Below are 24,656 nucleotides of genomic sequence, written 5' to 3'. Positions count from 1 at the left end.
CAGCAGCAGGGGGAAACACAGAGGAAGAGAAAACAAACGTTTTCAGAAACTGAGCTGGAGGTCCTCATCCAGGAAATGGTGATAAGCCATGAGCACCTCTTTGGTAAAAAATCACTCCGGGTGCCTGAGACACGCAAGGCGGGGATTTGGTCAGATATCCAGCGCAAAGTGAACGCTGTTGGTGTCACACACAGAAGCGTGGAAGATTTAAGGAAGCGCTGGTACGATATGCGCCAGCGCTCTAAGGAGAAGGTGGCTGCCAGGTTCGAGCAGGCCAATAAGACTGGTGGAGGGACCTTCACTGCCACCGACTCCACACCTCTAGAGGAACTGGTTGAGGGGACCCTGCTTCCAGAGAGCGTAATGGGCGTGGCAGACCTCGACAGCTCTGACCCCCGGTACCAGGACAAGGTAAGAAGCATGCCATCACTCCCCTGATACCCCTCAACTACCCCCACACACCCAGGAGCGACCTAGGGCCAGGATAAAACTAGAAGTCCAGTGCAGGTACACAAGCACACACAGCAATGCATTATGGGAGATGTAGTCACATGCACATTACAGTGGTGCAGTTACACCCAGCCAGTCCCCAACAGCATGTGCACATCAGGAAAGGCTAATACAAGACACATGTAATCCCAAACAGTGATATTTAATACATGACAAGTGCAAGTCAGAACAGAAAATTAATGTGCGCTTTTACGTCCACAGCATCATCTGTAACACAGGCAACAGTCAGTGGAAGACAGGACTATTCCCCTAACCCACAGGCAGCAGGGCAAGAGGAGGAAACAGAGGAGGACAGGCCAGTAATCCCTCCAAAATGCCGCAGGCGGAATGTAGTGCCACCACTGCCCCCATTGGAGGATGAAGGCCAGGACACCGATGGCGATATCCAACCAGTCCCAACACAGCCAGAGCCACAACACCGTGCATGTGCACGTGCTGATCTGATCCCGCCAGTTCCAACCAGGTGCAGCGCACGTGCATCCACCAATGCAGCAGACCCAAGAGAGGACACAGTGTTCGCCAGACTGGAGGGGCACATCTTGCAAGTACAGTACCTTCAGGCAAAAAACATAAAATCACTACGGTGGCAAATCAGGGTTGGCTTCATGGGCATGACGGGTGCCCTGGAGGCACTCTGTGCGGAACTAAAAGCAGAACGTGCTGCTAGGCGCAGGGAGATGCAGCGCCTAGATCTGTACACCCGGACGGTGAACTGCCTGTCCTCAGCAACAAATGTGCTATCAAGGCACAGCATCTGTATGCAGCGTGAGGTGGCACACAACAGCCAGGACGTGGCAAGGGCCCTGGTACAAGTCACATCTTCTGTAGATGAGCTGCGGGCAGCTCGCACTACTGGGCCAGGTGTCCTAACTCCCACAGATGAGGACGCACAATCAGGCAGGAGCAGCATCACCCGACCGCCCCCCCATGGATAGGCGCTGTAGTGGGCATAACTGTAGGCCTACTGGGACAAGTGAGGAGGGCACTGTGCGACCCCAAACAGGGGCTCTGACCCAACAGCGCCACATTTCAGGTGCACTAACTTGGACCACTAGATGGGTGCAGCAACCCACTTTACATGGACACTTGCTCCTAATCAAACAATTGCACTGTGAGAGTAACATGTGCTGGACATTGGGAGATACATTGTGTGGTACTCAGGCTGTGTGCCGTCATTCATCCTGAAGTTAAGGAAATAAAACACAGTCTCACAACTGATATTTAGCATTGTGTCATATTTTCTTACCTAGAAATAGTTGCGTGTTATCTCATCTCGCCTCTGGCGCCCAGCTGCACCAATTACACCGACTGGCATGCGTCCTGTAGCTGGCCGCTCCACATCTGATGAATCCGATTCATTGAGCTCCACCTCCGCCTTTCCTGGTGGCTATGTTGTGCAGCATGGCATATGCTACCACTATCTTCCAACAGGTCTGGGGGCTGTATTATAGTGCCCCTCCACTTTTATGTAGGCATCTGAATCTGCTCTTGAGTATCCCGAAGGTCCGCTCAGTGGTGCCTCTGGTTGCTATGTGGGCGCTGTTATACCTCCGCTCCCCAGCGTTGGATGGAATCAGGTAGGGAGTCAGTATGAACTCACGGACCGCATACGCACTGTCACCTGTGGGGTGGGAGGAATATGGTTAAACAATGTCCTGCACATGCTATCCTTAACTAGTGTGTCCTCTGTACAAATATATTTACCTAGTAGGTATCCCTCACCAAACTCCCCACTTGTGAGTCGACGGTGTGTCCCACTGTGGCAGAAGATGAAAGCGCTGTGCGCGCTGCCTGGGTATTTTACGACAATGTTTGTGATGATGTGTTTGGCATTACACACCACCTGTATGTTCAGGGAATGGTAGGATTTGCAATTCCTGAACACATACTCATTATGGGAGGGGGACTATGGCAACATGTGTCCCATCTATGCATCCAATGACGTGGGGAAATTGTGCTATTTGAAAGAACTCCTGCTTGGTCTGGTCAAGTGCCTGTGGGGTGCTGGGGAAGTGGATGTGGTGATGCAGCCTCTGTACCATGGCATCAAGGAACGCGCGAAAAAAGCGCGACAATGCACTCTGTGACACCCCTCCTGCTGAGGCTATCCCCCCTGGAAACTACCTGATGCCAAGAGGTGCAGTGAGCACAGGACCTGGGTGTGGGTTGGGGATTCTGTGTGTCCTGCGTGTGAGGTGTTCAAGTATAGGTTTGAGTTCCTCAATTAAATCAAAGATGCTCTCTTCATCCAGCCTGTAGTTTGTATGGATGTTCTCCTCAGAGCGCTGAAACAGGGTTATGCGTGCACGGAAGATCCTTTCCTGGCGTCCATCACCACCCCCTTTTGTACCGCTTTGTCCTCCTCTGTGCAGCAGCTCTGAGTCGCAGCCTCCTGGCTATCACATACAGCCCAGCCATCGTGGAAAATCTGTTGCATTGTGGGACTCCTTAAATACTTTGCACCTGGTTACCACCAGTTCACACTTGGTGGATATTGTGATTCTCAAAATTGCGATTTTCGTGATTTCGCAAATTGCGATTATTTCATACATTTCATTGCGATTTCTTAAAATGCAATTTTACAATTTGCGATTTTCGCAAATTGAAAATCCCAGTTTAGGAATTCGCATGTATATTCGCAGAATTATTTCTTCTCAACTTTGGGAATCGCTATTTTTGTGATTCCTTATGTTAGCGTTGCGAACATGTCACATACATCATGTTTTGCAAAATTTTACTCGCAAACCCTGTTTTTTACGAATCGCAGCATTTTCGAGTACATTTTTTTCCATACATATGGCACTTTATCTTAAACCACAATACATGTCTTAGTTTGTTACTCAAGCTAATTTTAAATGTAGGTCCTGCTTCTTTCCAAACAGTGATCTAAAACACATTTCCTAACACTTTTCTCTTTGGGTACAAGCTTTGTAAAAAAAATGAATTGCATTGCCAAACTTCCTTTCCTTTTAGTTCTGCCTCTCTTTTTCTTGGTAGCCTTCAAGATGATTAGCAATTCACTTTTTCTAAAAATAAATTGCTGGAGCTTTTAGTTGCCATTGCTTTTCACCAGATTACCATTCACCGGAAGTGTATATCTAACATATCTTATAAAGCCTAGTGGCATTCCTTCTGTCTTCACCATTGACTCGATAGACATTAGGAAGAATCTAACCTTTTATTGCATAATAGTGATTTACTATGGTTACCTTTTACGATTTTTATAAATATCATTAGTTCCCACTGCAGCAATATGCAAACATCACCATTTCATACTTTCAAACCTCACTGATAACCCTGAACTTTATTGGATTCTCTGTTTTCCAATTATTTCAAGTTTCAATTTTCTGATTTAGACTCTTGCTTATTGTTTAATCATTTGCTGTTATATATGCAAATTTGTTAATTATACTGATCTTTTTTTTATTTTGATTTAAGATGATACCCTTATCTTTCTCTCTCTTCCCTCTCCCCTCCCTTGCATTTCCTAGAAAAGTCCATAAAATCCTTAATTAAAATAACCTTATATTGTATGGTCAAGTAACTAAGCGTTCTTGTTGCAACCTTTTGATTATAATATTATAACGTTCATCATAGCCTGTTATTATGTTGACATGACTCTTGCTATTCACTAGGCCTGGGCGGTGAACTTCGCTCTGTTAGCAGAGTTTGCAGAGTTTTCTGCACTCCGCACTCCGAGCAGCTTGCGGAGTGCAGAAAACTCCGCTTCACGATGTGCAACAGAGTTTTTTCCCCCCTCGTGAACTGTAAGTTTGTGATTGCGAACAGTAAGTTTACAAGAGCGAGCTGGCACTCGGGTAGAATTTCTACCCGAATAGCAGGACTACCAGCACAAACTGCAGTTCGCACTGCAGTCTGCCACTCGCGGAACTTTGCTGAGTTTTTTTGTAACTTCCTGGAGTTCTGCGTAGAAAAACTATGCGAACTGCGCCCAGGCCTACTATTCACTCTCTTCGTGTATGATGTTCATCCTCATAATAAATCTTTTTTAAGCTGGAAATGTGTTGCTATATATTAGGGAATCTGGCTTAGATAACATTTGATGGACAGCCCACGTACACAAGGCTGGTTTCAGTGCTGGGCCTGGTAGATCTCCACTCAATAGCTTGGTGTGCACACTGATGGTCGCCACCTTGGGCAGGCCCACAACAAAAGAAGACGGAAGGAAGCAAGTACCTTTGTATATGCCTCACAGCATAGCAATAGCACTGCCATCTCTTTCTCCTCAGGCGTAGAGTCCTTTATGTGCATACTATACATTGTAGGGTCGAATGGAATGGTAAACATCGTTTACCACGAAGTTTTTACAACGCGGTACCTTTAGCACGCATCCCTTACTACGCAAGTCGTTACCACGACTTGCGCTGGAGGGCGCTAAAGGATTAAAAATCCCAACACCTTCCCTAGGGTCCACGGGGACTGGTGTTAGAATAGTAAATTATACTATTCGAAATCCGCACCCCCAACGCAAGTCGTGGTAACGACTTGCGTTGTAAGGGATGTAAATGTAAATGTACAGGAATTTATATAGCGCAAATCACCAAGCGGTTTCTAAGCGCTTGCTTAGGGAACCCGTCCTGGTATTCCCCTGTGAGATAACCCCGGCAGGGTATCCGCAAGGTGAAAGCCAGGCATCCCGCCGCGAGGGGCCGTTGTGGAGATTAAGCAAGCTATTGCCCAGAGTCGCAGAGTGTGAACCCGTGAATCGAGTAGGCACCGGAGCGAGAATTGTCGAGTCCATGGACATTTTAGGACTCAAGACCCCGCCGAGCCGGGAATTGAACCCTGGTCCCGGGCTGACCTCTGCTTCTAGGCCTGCCTCCTCTAACCAGTGAGCCACACTTCTCCACTCGTGCGTGGTAAAGGGATGCGTTGTGACGGTACGCGTTGTACCGTCATACATCCGAATGGAATGCTTCATAAAACCAACAACTATCTTACAAATGACAGATTTAAGAAGAAAGAGAAGGAACCCTTGGCGCCACAGGAAACATTTGAGCAAAATTTGCATATTGTGCAAATAAGACTTCTGTCAGAACCTCATCTGTTCATGCGTAACACTGTGTCATTTTTAAACTATTTCATATGTGCTTTTGTTTTGTTTGTTGGCCTTGGGGACAGCGGCTCTTTGACACCCACACAGGTCTGTTGCTCGTTTGTGGTGGGTTTCAGTGGAAGATAGCCTTAGTCATTGTGCTGTACGATGACAGTATTTATGGCTAGTTACATCACATGTGAAACAGATGTAGAGGGAGTGTCAGGGAAGGTTGGGTTTCTTTCACTGCCTACCAAACAGAATTCCTGTTAGTAAGTGTTGTCATTTGAGTAACTCTGTGCCACCCATTCGCTGCAAGATGGTAACCCTACTTGTACATTTTCCTGCGTATCCTGGTTTTTGTTTCACTTACTCAAAGTAGTACAGTACTCCCAGTTTTTCCCTTCAACTGGGGCTTCGTGGTAGCGGTCACTGGCATTGCTAAATTACGTTTAAGTTTTTCTTTAAAATATTTGGACACATTTTTCCCTTCATCCAAAATATTCCGGAACAGGAGTTAAAGTACTAAATAGAAAACTTCCACTTTTCCAAGATATTTTAGGAATAGATTTGGAAAGTAATTTTTTCTTCCCAGCATCCACCAAAACCTGAGTTGACTGGGACAACCATGGTCCTCAACTCCATGGGTTCCCATCCCTTGACAGACAATGGGATCTGTCAGCCTGTCTATATGACAGGCAATGGATAGGTGGGGCCACTATACGGAGTGGTCTATGCCACTCTCTCCATCTCACCAGAGTTTATGGCAGTAGACACAGCCGGGTGAAGAGAGACCAGGAGGGGTGAAAAAAAACAATAGAAAAAAAGAAAGAACAGGGCTGGTTTGATTATTTTTCGGTTTCGCCTACCAAATACCGCGAGTCTATGTAGGCAAAAAGATCTGTTGTCAGCCTACAGTGCGTCTAGAGCCCGTCCATTACTCAACATTGGATGGCTTTACTGCTGTTGCTCTCTCCCTCTCTTCTGTGTTCTTCTTCCCCACCCCCCTCCATGATGCACTTGCCCTCATGTGCTTCTTCCCTCCTCCCTGTGTTTGCTTTCTTGGCCTTATGCTTCTCCCCTCAGCTTCACTTCATTCTCTCTCTCTTACTTGTTTGCTTCATTTATACGTTTTATATAGCGCTAGCTAGACCCTGGGTTATCGAAACGCTTTACATACACAGTTGCATTACATAGCATGAAATAGAGATGCATAAAGATATAAGCCAAACGTAATTAGGGATACATTACACATAGCAGGACATAAGGGTGCATGAGGATATAAGCAACACTTTATAAATAGGCATACAGTGAAGGGTGGGGGGGAAGCACAAGAGGTTGAGACGGTCCAATATCCACCTATCCAAGATGGACAAGTGAGCCGGGAGTTCATTAGGTTAATGGTGTCTTGGTTCGTTGACTTGGACGGTAAAGTATTTCTTGAGGAGGAGGAGTTTCAGGTCCCTTTTGAAGCAAGGGATGGAAGGGTTGTATCTGAGGTCAATCGGAAGTGAGTTCCATATCCTGAGTACGGTGCCAGAAAAGGATTGGGACTGAGTGGTTTTCTTTTTCAATTTCAGAGGGATGCGAAGAAGTGAGTTGGAGCTTCCCAGGGATCTGGATCTTCCAGCTTTAACCAGTTTGCTGTTGAGGTAGTTGGGGGAATGTGAGTGGAGGGTTTTGTGTGTGATGCAGGCTAATTTGTAGATACATCTGCCTTCAATGGGTAGCCAGTTGAGGGAGTGGAGGGTTGGTGTGATGTGATAAAACCTTTTTACCCCAGTTATGAGTTGAGCTGCCATGTTAAGGACTGACCTTAGAGGGGCTAGGTGAGCTTTAGGCATCCCTGTAAGGATGGCATTCCCGTAGTCCAGTTTGGATAGAACTAGGGATAATAGTCTTGAAATCGTCTTGGGGAATAAAATATGTAGTATCCTAGGTTGTTATGATTTATGCTGTGCCCGTGGAACCATGCCTGAGTGATGCAAGATGGAATGTTGGGAGTGGGAACTCACAGTTGGAGAAGGGCTGAGCGCCTAGCTGGGTGCTCCTGGTGGGGTTTTGTACTGACTTATATCTACTGTACAACTAAGTTGTAACCAACCTGAATAAATCTACCTGAAATACTACTACCAGCGTGGACCAAGTTACTACATTATTTATGGCGACGATTTAAAGAAAGAACCTGCGATTTCTACCTTTCAAGTTCAAGTGGCAGTGTCTGGGAACCTCAAGCTATCTTCTCTGCTGTCAACCAACTGTCAAGTTAGCCCCACCAGTGACCTCTGCACCGGTCGCCCTCATCAGCCTTCACGTTGGTTCCCGTGCTGTGCTCTCAGTGAGGGTACGCAAGACACTCCACAACCCCTGTCTTCAGCGTTGGTTTCTATGAGGGTAAGAAGCCACTCCTCAACAAAGTTGTTCAACGTACTGAATCTACATACAGGGTGAGCTTTCCTACGTTTTTCTATGACTGCAAGTATCTGCGCCCTGTTAACCTCTGTACTGGAGCTGTGCCCTCAGGGGGGTTAAACCCGAATCTTTTCAATTTCTCGCTCTTCTTGCTGTACATGAGGGTAAGCCTTTTGTCTCATCAATCCTCCACACAATGTCTGGGGAAGAAGTGTGACTATTCAAGTATGATTCAGTTGAAGAAGACGTGTACCTATGATGCAGTGTCTTATCTTCATTTCTGTTTGACTGTCACTCGTTTCAGATGTCTGCACACTCTATGTTTCTGCCAAATGTCGCAAAGGGAGTTCTGCCACCAAATGTATTGTGTCTTGCATTCAAGCTCCTCACTCTGGGTTCATCATCTTTGTGAAGCTTTTCCACGGAGGATACACTTGGCTGCTGAGCTTTGGATGTTGAAATCTGACTTCAACATTTTGTTTGACAGCGCCCCGTAATTTTTGAGGTACTTTCACTTATTTTTTTTTTGGGTGTTTGCCTTTTAGGAACATGGAAGGCAAATGTAAAAGGAGGTGATTTGGTGAGGTACTGCCTGTTTTACTGTTTAACCACCATGGCATGCCAGAGTGTTAAAATACAGTTGTGGTGATTCTCTTATATGTTCAATATTTTTATTGTATTTGAGGGAATATCGTGCCACTAAAGCGAGTGTCAGTTCAACTGCCTCTCCACATTCAAAAATGTAGCGCGTGCCATTCGATGTGCGCACTCACCTGCTGTCTTTCACGGAGCTCCTATGACGTTCTGCCTTCCCTGCTGGATCCTCCAATGCTGTTGGTGTGGGGAAGCGCCGTGAGCCACCCAGCTTTGCGCCACTGTACGTGTCGCCATCTTTGGTTGTGCTGTGACCGAAGCTACAATGTTCTTGGTATTCGCAGCTAGTGCGTCCTGTCACCACCGGAGTTTGTTTTCCTGATATGTAGTATCCTGGGTTGTTATGATTTATGCTGTGCCAGTGGAACCCTGCCTGAGTGATGCAAGATGGAATGTTGGGAGTGGGAACTCACAGTTGGAGAAGGGCTGAGCGCCTAGCTGGGTGCTCCTGGTGGGGTTTTGTACTGGCTTATATCTACTGTACAACTAAGTTGTAACCAACCTGAATAAATCTACCTGAAATACTACTACCAGCGTGGACCAAGTTACTACATTATGTTTCATTTTCTGCAGGTGTTTTAGTGAGTAAAGCGCACTTTTTGTAGAGTTTTTGATGTGGTCCTTCATCGATAAGTTCTTGTCCAGGGTAATGCCTAGAGACTTAACCGAGTCAGTTAGGGCGAGGGAGCAGTTTAGGGCATCCAGGCTCTTGAGCCAGTCTTGGATAGGATGGTGATTTCTTTTTGTAGTTTACAGTATTAACTCAGTTTTTTTGGGTTCAGCTTTAAGTGGTTTGCATTAAACCAGGATTGGATCGTGGTTAGTGTGACATTGAGGTGTCAGATGTCATTGGGTGATTTGATTTTGTAGTAGAGTTGAGTGTCGTCTGCATATAGGTGATATTTAACTCCTGCTTGTTTCAGAATGATTGTAAGGGGTTCCATGAAGAGATTGAAGAGAGCTGGGGAGAGGATTGAGCCTTGAGGGACCACAAGTGTGACTCGTGTTGGCTTAGAGAGACAGAAATGGATTTTAATTTGTTGTGAATGGTGCTGAAGGTAGGAAGCGAACCATTTCAGAACAATGCCATTAATGCCAGAATGGCCCTTCAAAGTCTCACGTAGCACTGGGTGATTAATTGTATCGAAAGCCGCAGATAGGTCAAGAAGGATGAGAAGACATGCTTCACCTTTATCTAAGGCTCTATGGATATCATCAGAGATGTTGAGCATAGCTGTTTTGGTGCTACACCCTTTCCTGAATTCCGATTGAATGGTGTCGAGGAGGTTGAAAGCATCGATATGTTTGTTAAGTTGTTGGAGAATGCACATCACCAAGGATTTGGCTAGGAACGGGAGGTTGGAGATAGGTCTGAGGTTGTTGAGATCATTGGGGTCTGCCCCTGGTTTATTGAGTATGGGTGTGATTTGTCCTAATTGAAGGGAGTCTGGGACACAGCCTGATGTGAAGAAGGAGTTAATGATTTTAGTCCAGAAAGGGGTAATCATGTGGTTGAGTTTTTGTACTATATTGGCTGGGAGAGGGTCCATAGTGTGAGAGGTAGGCTTTAAGCTCACAATTATATTGAAGACCTAATTTTCCGACACAAGTTCGAAGTCTGACAAATTTGCATAATTTTTCAGTCGGCAGCGGACCTGGCTGTCCTTGGTATGGTTAAGATCTGCTTGGTCGAGGGTGAGCATTAGGAGGCAGATTAAGATTGAGGGTGTATTGGAGGTTTGGATGAATGATTGTTCAATTTTAGTGACTTTGTCTGTAAAGAAGATGGCAATTTCTTCGCATCGATCATTGGACGCTTTATTTTGTGAGGGGATGCGCCGTTCGTTTGCCTTTTGACAATATTGAAGAGTTCTCTAGATCTATTCTTGGCCTGGTCTACTTGCCTGCGGAAGAATGAGACCTTTTCTCTAAAGATGTGGTTATTATATTCCGACCGAGCAGACATAAGTAGCGCTAGGTACCTTGTTGATGGGTTTTGTCTCTAGGTCCTTTCAGCAAGTCTGAGTTGTCGTTTTTCGGTATTGAGATCCACATTGAACCATAATTTAGACTTGATTGACCTCATTTGTTTAAGTTTGAGTGGCACTACTTGATCTAACACCTCCGTCATGGTTGTGTGGAAGTGAGTTGTGAGGTCATCGACCGACATAGTGGCTGGCTTGAACTGTAGATGGGCATGAATCTTGGATTTAAGTTCGGCAATAGGAACTTTATTGATGTTCCTGATCCAGTGCTTGGGTTTGTCGGATCATATTGATTGGTATCTGGTAGGTGAGTCGATATTAAACAAAATGAGGTGGTAGCCAGACCAGTCAATGGGCGAGATTGATCTCAGAGAGACCAGTTCATTTTTGGTGACGATCGCATCCAGAGTTGCTCCTTTGATGTGTCTAGGTTAATTGCAGAGTTGTTTGAGGCTGGTTGTTTCAAGCAGGTTGGAGAGGTTCTGGGCAGGGGTGTCTTCTGTGTTGTTCCAGTGGAAATCACCCAAGAACACGTCTTTCGTGCCTGTTAGGGAGAAGCATGTTATTAGGTCGGTTTGTTCTTCGGCGAAGAGGGCACGCTACCCAGGAGGATGGTAGATGGTGTGAAATTTGATGGGCATGGTGCCTTTGACTGCAAGTTCGACACCAAGGTACTCCAGAGTCACCTATTCTGCAGGTTTTAATTTGGTACTCTGTATATCTTCTTTGTGGACGATTGCTAGCCCTCCACCTGTTTTGAGCGGTCTGTCCTGTCTAATGATGTTGTAACCTGGTGGAGAGAGTAAGTCTAGAATGGGGTTAGAGTGGACTTTGAGCCAAGATTCTTTGAGAAATACTATGGCTTTTTCTTCCGTCAGCAATATCTGTGGCATGTTGAACTGCTGATCTACAGCTGAGGAGCATGCTTTTCTCATCTGTTCCACGTTGCTGTATCCGAGTTACTGCCATCCTCGTTCCTTCTGTTTTGCTACCCCAAACCCGTGCCCATGTTGCTTCCCAAGCACTCTTGTTGCACCTCCGCCCTCCGTGATTCCACAACCACCTGGTGGGCAACTAGAGCCAAATTTCGGGGCGGGGGGCTGAAAAAGATTTTGGGGGGGTGGAGGGGATATTCCTTCAGCCATAGGCAGAGTGGCTCTATGTAGGGTTGAAAACACAACAAAAGCCTCATTAACAAGTAAATGGTCTTTTAAAGACCTGGGAAGTACTCTGGTGCAGCTGCAATTAGAGGGTCACCAGCCCGTGAAGCTGTCTCAGCCGGGCTGACACACACGACAGGGGGGCTGAAGCCCGGTGAGCCCAATGAGTATTGTGCACCTGACAACCACCAACCTCCTTATTCCAACTTCCACTCCCCATGTTGTTTTAACAACACCATGCAATTTTTTAATTTTTAATTACCAATTCAACTCGGATCGATAAACAAAAAGGAAAAAAAAGGCACTTGTGTCATTTTGGAGGTGTGTGTATGCTTGGTGCACGCACCTACAAAATGGCGCAGCAGGACACATCATAAGCTTCTTTTCTCTTTCAGCCATGCTGCACAGCATTGGGGATACTATACAGCATGACTAAAAGCCATTGAGGAGGCCAATACTTCTCAAAGGCAAGACCTATTGACTTTGTCAGAGCTTATTCCCATGGCTGCCTTTTAATAATTGGCGTATTTGAAACGGAGCAATAAAGCCATAAGCAAGAGAAGCCGCATCAGTGGACCAAGGGGAATTCTTCTGAGGATGCTGGCACTTATACAGCACAGGAGAATGTAACAAGGATTTGCAATGCAATCGGTCTTGCATTTGTGAAAGTTAGAGCTATTGGCGGTGTAAAAGACAATGGAGCAGATTTACAAGCCCCTTATGCCACTTTTACGTCACTTTCTCATGTTAAAAGTGACGCAAAAGGGGTGCAAGGGGCTTGTAAATCTGCCCCTATGTTTTTTTATTTGCACGCATTTAATACTGCTGGTCGGTAACCTGATCAATGAAAGTAATTTTATAGAAAACGCATATACGTGTGCTCTGATGACATTCTTGCACTGATAAGCACTTTCCATTACCACTTCTACATACTTCCCATGCACTTCGATGGCCGGCGGCGCAGTGCTGCACTTACTATTTTACGGCAATTAAGTTGTCGTCCTTGGTTTAGCAAAAGTTTAATTTACATGCACATAAGCTACACCACTACAAAAAAATAGCTCAGTGAGTTGAATGCATTAGGTTGCCGACCTTGTTCAGAAAGAGTTTTATTTACTGACTTCATTTATGTCAGTTCTGATGGGTACTGCGCATTTCTATGTATAGTAAGTAATATACAGCCGTAACTCACCAGTGCCCGACCATCACACACTTGATGGCATGCATGGTAGCTGCAGCGGCCCCTCTCTAGAGGACTGCGCTGACACTGCTGCTCGAGTGGGTTTTCAGCCCTCCTGATCTGACCTCACCTGCAGGCCCTCCGAGAGACAGATCGCATATTGAAGGAGCCAACACCCTAAACCAGGACTACGCTTCAGGGAAACAGCAAGTTCCTAGAAGGCGTACATCCAGCCTCACCTCCTAGTGCACGCGGGTACTCACTACAGCACCATGGAAAGAAAAAAGGGACAAATCACTGCACCCTCTGATATTCAGGCCATCATTCGCCTAGGTGAGCTTGACGGCCATCATTGCGTGATACTTTTTTGATATTTATGAACAATTGGTCTCACCAACAAACAAATAAAACATAAGTTTCTTCATGAACCTAATTGTATAGAAGGGCAACCACTCCGCAAAATAATAAGTCTATTAATAAATAATGTGTAGCGTCTATTTTAAAATATTTCAAACATGCTCTTTGTACCATAGAGTTCCTTATGTGTCATACAGATGTGGCCGTCGCAAGAAGGAAAAATGTTGCCATCAAAGCTTTTTAGAAATTCGCTCATGGAGGAACCTACGTGAGGGAGGAATTTTCTTTTACTAAGTTGTAACGAGGAATTCCCCATTGTCTACATGAAATTCGGCTACTGACGCGATAAAGCGGGGTGGCAGTTATGCTGATTATAATAATAATGTACTTGTTGGAAAATGCCAGCACGCCGTCCATGAAGCGGGTGCCATTCTGATAAACAGACCCAAAACAAAAGTGCACACGAAGGAGCGTAAATTAAAAAAAGAGTAAGACCACATGAAGCAGGGAGGGTCCGAAACACAAAAACCCATTTATGAATGGCACGAACTGGAACAAATGGAAAAGATGGGAGGTGCTTCAAGCCACAGTCTAGATTACAAAAGAACCACAAATGATGGAGAGAATGCAGAGAAAATCAAAACATTCACTCCCAATCAAGAGATCTGGGTTAAATCCATTGTTCTTTTGCTCACCATGCCATCCTAGTTTACACCCAGTCGTATGCAAATCAGTCTTGACCCTGTTCCTTATGGGAACAGTCCAGCCCAAACTGCCAGGCCAGGTCCTCCCTGGACCATAAACAAGCGGTTTCATCGGTGACTGGGGGTGAATGTTTGATTAATTCAGCATTTTGTCCATCATTTGTTCTTTTTGCATGTGTCACCCTAAATGGGAAGGGTATGCCCAGACGTAGGTCTCGTGCTCGATACGCCACCAGATTAAAGCTAGCCTGGCTGATGAGTGGTGTTACCCCAAACAGGTTCAAAACTGATTTGCATATGGCTGGTCTAAACTGGAATTCTTTGCATACAAATAAATGATGGATTTAACCCAGATCTGTGACTGGGGGTGAGTGTTTGATTAATTCAGCATTCTGACCATCATTTCTTCTTTTGGCACAGTCTAGATTACAGCATGCTTAGCACAGCAACACATACGCTGCCTAGGCTCGACCTAAAAAGGTTTCAAAGCACATGAGACCCCCCACTTACTAAACATCATCAGTCAAAGCCAAGTAGAGAAACTACTGAAAGATATAAACATTTATGGTTGCTTTAAATTTGAGTAAAGATGTTTCTCTCTGGATTGTATATCACAGCATCATAATAAAAACTATTAGCTGATATAAATATCATGTCCAAACTATCATTTAAAAAATATATACAATGATATTTAGGATAATATATTTATGTCAAATGATAGTCTAGGAGCAATACCCTGGTACCATACCTTCCAGCTACATTACATGTGGATAAATGGGTCTCAACTTTACATTTGGGTAGACTTATGCCAGCATTTAAAAAAGATAGAAAAGAGTTCTAGTTATAATAGTTATGTAAGAAGAAAGATCTGTCCGAATTAAAATTGGATAAAAATGGTACTAGCTGAATTAAATTTGGGCTCAACATGTCTCTGACATTTGGGAGAGTTCCAGCAGCATTAAATCCGGATAAAGAGAGTTCTAGATGTATTATATAGGTGTGAAGAAAGATTTGTCTACGGTAAATGTGGGTTGTAGCTGAATTAAATTTGGGTTAAATGGGTATCTAGCATTAATTCATTTGGGTAGAGTTCTAGCAGCATTAAATTAGTGTAACGAAAGTTCTACCTGCATTGAATACGTGTAATAAGACTTCTAGCAGAACTTATTTTTTGGTAATGAGAGTTCTTGTGGAATTATGTTTGTGTAAAATCAATTCTAGGTGAATTAAATTTGAACAAAGATTATTCTAGCTGTATTACATTTGGGTAAAGAGGGCTCCATCTACATCATTGCAGATAATGTGTTCCATACACAAATTCCCAGATCAACAAAACCTCATGTATGCTATACTAGCCCGAAGATATGCAATGGTATTTAGCAGCCCGTGTCCAAAGACTTGAGTGTTCTAATGCTTTGTGTGTATAGCCGTCACAATGCAAGAAGGAGCAGCACTGAAAGTACATTTCTGCAGTAGAAAAAGGCACTAAAATCCAGGGACCAATGTTCTTTCATTGCTGAGCTCAAGCATGTGTCTATGTTATGTTATGTTATGTTATTTGGGTTCTTCTATAGCGCAACGGCTACTCCAGCAGGAGTGTCCCGGCGCTTTGGCGAAGAAGTCCTTTAGGTAGAGGAACATAACTGCAGAATAAAAGGAACAGCGAAGTTAACTGGTAAAAAGCCAGGTTTTTAATGCCTTTCTGAAAGACATCAGACTAGGGGCCTGTCTGAGAGAAATGGGAAGCTCATTCCAAGCGCGCGGGGCCAGGTAATGAAAGGAGCGTCCCCCTTGTCTGGTTCGCTTGATGGACGGAACAACCATTTTTGACAAGGAGGCAGATCGCAAGGCTCTGCTCGGCTTGTAAAGAGCAAGACGCTTCCTAATGTACCTAGGGCCTGAGTCGTGAAGGGCCTTGTAGGTCAGTGTCAGGCTTTTGAAGAGAGCCCTCTTGGCTATAGGAAGCCAGTGCAATTCCTTCAACAAGTCAGACGCACTAGCTCGTCTAGGAAGTCCATAAATAGCCCTGGCAGCTGAATTTTGGACTACTTGAAGTCTCCTCACGAGATATTTAGGGAGTCCTAAATAGAGGACATTTACATAGTCCAATCGCGACCCGACAAGTGCTTGGACAATGATCCTTCGATGGTTCATAGAAATCAGGGGGAGGAATTTCCTGAGCATCCGCAGGATCCCGAAACATTTCCCGGAGAGACAGGATATTTGAGGCCCAAAGGTTAACTCATTGTCAACAATGATACCTAGGTTTTTAGCCTTGGTACTTGCATTTGCAGGTGGAAACAGGTCTTGAGGCCACCAACTTTTCCAGTTTGGTTCCGAGACACATCCAAAAAAGAGCAGCTCCGATTTATCGGAGTTGCATTTTAAGCCGTGTCTTTTGAACCAATCAAAGACTGCTTCTAGGCAGCCTCTGATACGGATCCCATCGAACACCTCATTCTTGTCGTATGTGAACAAGAGCTGGGTGTCGTCAGCGTACGACACGATCTGAGCGCCGAACGACTCCGCAACCTCTGCAAGGGGGGCCAGAAAGATGTTAAAGAGCAGGGGGCTAAGAATAGACCCCTGAGGGACCCCCACTTCCAGAGTTGCCATAGCTGCGGAGTGAGGTGGCGCCCAGATCGTTTGTCGACGGCTAGCTAGAAATGATTTAAGCCAGTTCCACACCGTCCCCCGGAGACCACAATCCCAGAGTCGAGTTAGGAGGGTATCATGGGGAACGGTGTCGAACGCCGCCGACAGGTCCAACATGACCAACATGGCCTTTCCTCCAGTATCCAAGACCTCTCTAATGGCGGTGGTGACTTCAAGTAGCGCGGTCTCTGTGCTGTAATTCGCACGAAACCCAGATTGGGTAGTGTGCAACAGATTGTTATTCTCGACGAAATCAGAGATAGATCTGTGCACATGCATCTATATATACATCTATGCAACCTGGCTTCTGCTCCAACTGTTTTGTACAGTCTAGAACCCAAGAATCAGCTCTGTTTTAGGATTATAGATGCAGGGCTTGCCATAATCCAGTCTCAAATTCAACATAGATTTTATGGAGGCAGGTAGATCAAACTCCTAGTAAGGGTGAAGCAGAAAACAATATTTTTGGTTGTATAATTGACTTGGACTCACCATCAGCATCATGGAGACGGACTCCTCTCAGGTCACCGGTCTCTATTTTCATCCATCAGCTTTACAAACTGGAAAGGGTTTTTGCGCTTGTAGAAGAAACTGAACCTTGGTTTTCTGCATGTTTTCATCTGGTGATTTGGGGTGGACGTATTCTAGTTTCTGAATCGCCTGATACCTTGTCTGGCTCGAAGAGAAAAATATCGGACTAGAACTTGTGAACCGTCAAACATGTTCAATTATCGTGGGTTGATTCCAGCTTGTAAATTTCTTGTGGTTTTACCTGCCACTGAGCCTTCCATCTTTCACTAGCCGAGCCCATCCTCTCCGGTCGTTTTTCTAATGCTTGTATTATTTTTTATAAATGTTTTTCTAATATCCAGTTTATCAATTTGAAAACTCCATCCCGTTTGTAAATTGAGTTTGAATTAGGTTTATCATGTTTGTAAACTCAGTTTGAATTTCTTTTCCTTATTCAATATTTATCATGCTCGCGAGGGAAGCCTTCGCCTGTGCTGTCTACAACCATGGGAGGTGAGTCCTGCCTGTGCCTTGAATGGAGTTTTCTGTAAAAATCTGCCTGAGCTGGAGGTAATTCCAACTTTCTCTGGGTGTGGTGTTCAGTACTGAAGAATACATGCTTTGCTCATCTAATGCTTTCGAGAAAAGCCAACATCCTTATTGTACTTGACAAAGCAATGTATGAAGTTGTGGCGAACAGAAGGGTCAGTCAGATGGTGAGTCGATGGCAGACAAAGATGCGAAATTGAGGCAGCTTCAGCACATGGTAAGAAGCTGAGGAACTGAAAAAGGTGACAAGAAGCCATGGCAATGTCAAAGATTGAGGCTTGATGTGGAAGATAATATTGGGGAGGAAAATGGGGGTGCCTTAAAGTCAACATGATGAATACCCCAGCGCCCTGTCCATCTTGTACTACATAATGTACATAAATCTACTTGTTTTCTATGCCTTTTCAGCTTGAATTTCAGTCGTTTTATTAATTTTCTTTTGATTATCGAACTTTACTCTGTATATCCATATTACTGTTGAAGTCTTGTTAATTATATCATTATGTATGTCTTGCAATCCATGGTCTGTATTTGAAATAATTTGCTGATGTGAGAAGCTGGAGGCACAGTTTCAGCAGTTTCGGAATAGAAGCTCTTCATAGAATCCAGTGGCATTTTTCGAGCATGAGACATTCCAACATTTGGAAACTTCTGTCCATAGTTAGAGAAACTCTCGGCAAGGAACACTGGGACCTGAGCCAAAGTCATTTCAAATCTTCCAACAGTGAGTGTCCAACTTGAGTGAGAAAGAGGAAAGGAAAACTACATTTAGGAAAGGAAAATGAAAACAGGAGCCGCTGTGAGGTAAGGTCTGAAACCCTTGGACTGTCTGAGCTGCTGTGCTAGGAAAGCTGACCAAGGCCAGGAACAAACAACAGAACAACACTCTTTCCAGCAGCACCTCATTAAACCAGGATCTTGGAAGCAGGCGTGGAACAAGCTGGCCATACGAAAAACATGGGAGGCACGAACAAGACGGCATCTTACCTACAAGCTGTAGCTGGTCACGCAAGGAACTAAGGGGAGGAAGAACAAACGGGATAACTAATAAAATAGATTCCGATCTGTAGGTAAGAGCAAGCTGGTCATGCACGGAAACAGGGGGGTGAAGAACAAGCAGGAGAATAACAAAATAAGGCCTGAGGATCCAAATGTATCACAGGATGAACAAGAGGGAGTCTGACCTGAAGAGACAGGTTTAGCGCACAATGAACAAGGGGTGAAGAATAAGACGGCCACAGGCCAGATATTTATCACACAAATTGAACAAACGGGTAAAAACAAAATAGTTGCTGACCAGCAGGCACAAGCTTATTAAATGAAGAACAAGGAAGTAAAGAAGAAAACGGCTTCTGACCTGAAGGTATAAGCTGGTCACACAGACAATAGGGGTGAGAAGAACAAGACATGAGTTGAGGGTACGTACATGCATATCATATGAAGATGACCGGAGTGAGGAACAAATGTGAATGTTCAAAATGGTACAGGCTGTGAAACATGAAGAACAAGGAGATGAAGTACAGAAGGGCATTGGACTAAAGCGACATGATGACCACATTTAGAGGGTATAGAACAAGAGGGTCTCTGACTGAAGAAACAAACTTACCACATGAAGAACAAAGGAGTGAAGAACAAGAGATTGTCAGATGTGAGTTTGTAAAGAATAGGACGACATCAGACCTAAGTACAGAAACTGACAACACAGAGAACGACAGGTTATAATACAAAAGGGTGTTTGACCTCAGATGACACAGAACAAGAAGGTGGCAGACGTAAAAGGATAATCTGGCCCACAAAGTGAAAGAGTGTCTGTGATTCAAGAAGAAATCTGATAACGCGATGAATTAAGTAATGCATAGTTTTAAGGAACAAACTGACCACATGAATACAGGAATACTGTATATTTGGCGAGAGGCAGCAATCTGACCACAAGCAGAACAAAATTTTTTCTGACCAAACAAGCCCAACTTGACCAACCAAATACAGAAAAAAAAGACCAGATGATTAGCCATGCCTGTCTATGCACCCACGTCTGGAACAAATGGCCAACCACAGATCAGAATCTCACCTTCAGAGATTAGCTGCAAATGTGTCTCTTCAAAATGCACATTTTGGACGTCTATCAAGCAAAAAGCCAAAAAGAAGATAATGTTGCATCAAAGACCTTTTGACCCTATATGAAATCCGAGGTGTGGCCCCTTGCTCCATCCTTAACTCATCAACAGCCTTTACACAGCCCAACGTCATCCTTTGGCTCATTCTTTCACTGTCTGAAGAACCCTCCCTCACCAAAATCCAACTTCCCTAGATGCATGATGAACGTCATGGACTGGATGAAGGACAACTGTCCCAAACTCAACCCAAACAAAACAGAAGTTCTCATCTTCGGAAACAATACATTGTCATGGAACGGAGCATGGTGGCCCAGGGAACTCAGCCCACCCCCTACTCCAACAGACCATGCCCAAAACCTCGGCATCATCCTGGATAGCAAGCTATCCATGAAGAAACAAGTCAACACAGTCTCATCCGCCTCCTGCAACACCCTTTGCTTGCGCCGCAAGATCCTCAGGCGGCTCTCAGTCCACACCAGAAGGACCATCACATAGGCCCTTATCACCAGGCCCTTATCACCAGCAGACTGGACTATGGAAACGCATTCTACGTAGGAATCCCTGGACGCCTCCTGAAGAGACTCAGACAATACAAAACTCAGCTGCAAGTATCATACTCAACCTCACCAGAAGGACCCCTATCACACCCATCTCAAGAAACTACACTGTCTCCCGATTCAGAAGAGATGCCAGTTCAAAATGCTGTCTCGCGCTTACAAGGCCTTGCACTACGAAGGACCAACATACATCAACAAACGCCTGACCTTCCACCAACCGACCAGACACCTTCGATCTGCTCCTCTTTCCTTCGCAGACACCCAACAATCCGCCAAATCAACAGCGGAGGATGCTCCTTCTCACATATTACAGCCAAGTCATGGAACAACCTCCCCTTGCTCCTCAGGAATGCACTGTTGCTCCAGCAATTCAGGAAAGAAGTAAAGACCTGGATGTTTGAATGATCAAACCACCATGCAGCAGCCAGCATCTCCAGTGCCTCAAGACCCCCACGGGTGATTTGCCACGCTTTATAAATGTTTGATTGATTGGACAGCCTTCATTTTACTCTGAGAGGCTAAAGGAAGGGAAGGAGTAAAACATTCAAAAAGTAAACTGGGATGTAAGAACTATGTTTGCTTTCTGATTTTGCATCTGCCTTCATAAGGTAGCAAAGGGCAAGCAATGCATTGCAAATGCTCCTCCTCTTTACACCTAATTGGCATCCATGGTGAGCCTATCTCCTGTGCATAATGAACATTCATAGAGCCTTCTGCTCACAACAATGAACTATAAAGACAGCACCCAAACCTCCCACTCTATACCTGTTTTTTGTACTCATCTTGAATCATTCCCTACCCAAACTATTACATTCAGAGCACCACAGCATTCTAGCTAGATTTGCACTACATGTTCCAAAACATGTATATGAAGGAAGGACTGCCAAGGGCACACAGCAATCACATTAAGAAAGTAAGCATGACTGGAGGGAACCAGCTGACAAAACAGAGAGAAAGTATGATCAGAAGTAACATGCTGTTCATACAAAAAATTAATGAGTGAACAAAAAGAGGTTGTATGATCTGACAGGACAATCTGACCACTCAAATGACAACCGGATAGGGCAAGATGACCACATACATAACAAGTACAGAATAAATGGGCATTTAGCCTGAGGGGATGAACTAACCACATTGGGTAAGACTACGAAGACCAGGAGGATATCTGGCCTGAGGGAGGACCACATGGAAGCATCACAAGAGGGACAGCTGGCCACATGAAAAAAAGACTTGTTCTGATATAACAGAATAGGTCGAACCCACGAAGAGAGGACATCTAATTTAAAGTGAGCATGGCAACTATACAAAGACAGGAAGTCTAACTTGAGGTGACAAGCTAACCACAAAGTGATGACTACTAAGATGATAAAACAAGACAACCACACAAAAAAGAGGAAGAGGGTATGAATTGACCACATGAAAAGATGAGGTCATGCCTATGGGAATAAACAACAATACAAAGAAAGAATTTGATCTCAGGATACAAGCTGACCTTGCAAAGAGTTGTGGTCTGACTTGAAAGAAAATCAATCACATGAAGAGAGAAGGGAGAAGCTGACCATATGATGAGAGTGGCCTGCCACAAAGTGATCACACAAATAGAGAACGTTTCACCTAAGAAGACAAATCAGTCAAATGAATAGAGGCGGTCTTTCCTGGGGCAGCAAACTGCCCACATTACGAGAGGACATCTCAACTGAAGAGACATACTGATCATACAGAGAGCACGTATCAACTGAGGTCACAATCTTAGATAATGAAGTGGGGAGCTTTCACCTGAAATAACAAAGCAACCACAATAGAAGGAGAGGCCTCACCTGAAGCGATAAACTGACTATACAAGAGATGAGATCTCACTTAAGATGAATGAACACAGCAAGAGAGGTGGTCTCACCTACGTCCATAAAAAGAGGAGGTCTCGCCCGAGATGATAAGCTGACCACAAGAAGAGAGTAGGTCTCATCTTAGAAGACAACATTATCACACAAATGATCTCTCCAATGAGAGAACAAGTTGAGTGTGTGAACAAGAAGTTGCTTGGACTGAGGGGAGAAGGTGCCCATAGGAAGACATGATGTTAGAACCAAACCCACCGGCTCAGCACATGGAGTGCAATTCTTCTGATTCCGTGTGGTCCATTCTGACCTGGCACCTTACCCAAACGGACAGATTCCGATGACCACACAGTGGTCATCATATTCCACCACCTCGGTCCCCAGGGATGAAGGAAGCCCACAGATTCCAGTTACTCTTCTGAGCTATTTTTTATTGTTACCAAGTCTGTTAGCACCATCCTACTGAAACAGAGAATACAAATCAAGCCATAAAACACACAGAGGAAAATGATCTCTGGTCCAGTAAGTTGAAGCAGCCCTTAAGAGGAGGAGGGGGGACTTAGGAATTGGCTTGGCATGCTCTTTTGCTGCACGAGTTTGAAAAGGCGACTTAAAATATGAGATTTTAGAGTGGGTAACGTGTCAACAGACCCAGTATGCTTTCTTCTTGTAGCTTTATACAAGATAAATATTATACAAGAAAAAATATTTTACTTGGTGAGAGGATGATGAAGGCTGAGGACGTAAAGGAAGAAGAAGCCCGAAGGCAGCTGAGACAGAGGAAGGGAGTTTGGGAGTTTGGGAGCTGCCTGGAATCAGGGCGCTAGAAGGTACCTGCAGAGAGGACGGGGGATTTTGGCAGAAGGAAAGGATGAAGGAGGCGGTTTTAAGAGCGTGAGGGGCACAGGAGAACTAGAGTCTGACTAGCAAGGCCTGGTATTCTGAAGGGGAGAGGATGAAAAGAGTGAGAGTGGGGTAGATTGTGTGAGAGTTTCATCAGAGGAATTTGGAGGTGGGGGTTGGTGGTAGCCTCGCACCTGGAGAGGTGTGTGCTGGAAGACTCACGGGAGGGAGGGGCATGTCAGAGGGACAGGCCTGCACCTCGCATTTCCCCAGCCCGGTAAGGTGACTGCAGACATATTTCCTTCCCTGGAAACATCGACTCATGGCTCTGACCTCAGCTCACTCCTCACAGTTCGTGCCTTGTTTGTCCAGCAAACCTCTAATGCCCAAACCGGGCCCCATTTAACTCCAAATGGAATTTTGTTTGTGTTTTCCCGTGATGTTACCCAGAGACGCTGGGCTCTTGCATTCTTTTTGTCTCTCGTCGTCTCGGTTTAGACAGCATCTTCTGCCAAGGATGGGATGGGCTGAAGCTGAAAGGGGACTTTGCTAAAAGAAGTATTGCTTCTCTTTAAATGCCTCCCAGCATTGCACCAAGCAAGACTGCCCCCTCCAGGTGTTTTTGGAGGGATGCCTGCTGCACCCAAGAATTCCCCTTACAAGCACAAAAGATCCATTATACACCACAATTTTGCAACTGTGTTGGGAACAGAACCGCAATAATTACCGGGATTTCTAAATAAGGTTCTTGATTAACATGTTTCTGAAACAGGAGGACTTTCAGTTCCTGTTTGACTGTAGCACCAAACATTGTATGCATGCACAGGAGGGTTAGGAGTGGCTCCCACGGACTGGGAGGGCTGAAGATCCTTGAGGTCACCCAGCACAGAAAGCAGTCCCCTACCGACCGGGGTTCTACCCGTTATCCGGCATGACCACTCCAGCCCAACCTTACTCTCCAAGACCCATCTGTCTTCAGGCATCTACTCTACTTTTTACTTCTGACCCTAATGCTCTTCATCAATCTATTTAGTGTCATGTGTGGGCCCCTGGTGGCTCTGTGTGATAAGGAGGCATATAACGCCAGCTATTATTTTATCCGAAAAACCCAAACAGACAAAGAAAAAAGATTTGAATGAAAAAGCAGAAAATCACACACAAATCTACTAACACTCACCAAACACCATACTACATTCAAGATTAACACAGCAGATCATCTACCACCTTATGAAAAGAAACCCATACGAGAGTCTGCTTTCTTGATCTAATTTTCAAAACTCTTTAACTCCTTACAAATCGTAGTACGAAACAAACAGGATCATATGAAAAGCAGGTGAGAAGTGAAAAACTGGCTGTGACGAGATATTTGCAGACTACTAGTCATGGCAAATGGCCTAGAACTACACTCAACAGCAGGCATAAGCATGGCTAACAGCAACTAACACCTTCGAGCATCTACCAGCTGTCAATGGCGTGTTGACAGAAACGTTTAGGCCACCAGTACCAAAGGCATCTCCTCGTCCTTCCAGCTAGCAAGTTAGTATTGTAATCCATCACTTCCAACTACGCAATCAT

The sequence above is a fragment of the Lissotriton helveticus genome, chromosome 5_1 (genome assembly GCF_964261635.1).
Source record: "Lissotriton helveticus chromosome 5_1, aLisHel1.1, whole genome shotgun sequence".
Taxonomy (NCBI): domain Eukaryota; kingdom Metazoa; phylum Chordata; class Amphibia; order Caudata; family Salamandridae; genus Lissotriton; species Lissotriton helveticus.
This window is presented reverse-complemented; position numbering follows the sequence as displayed.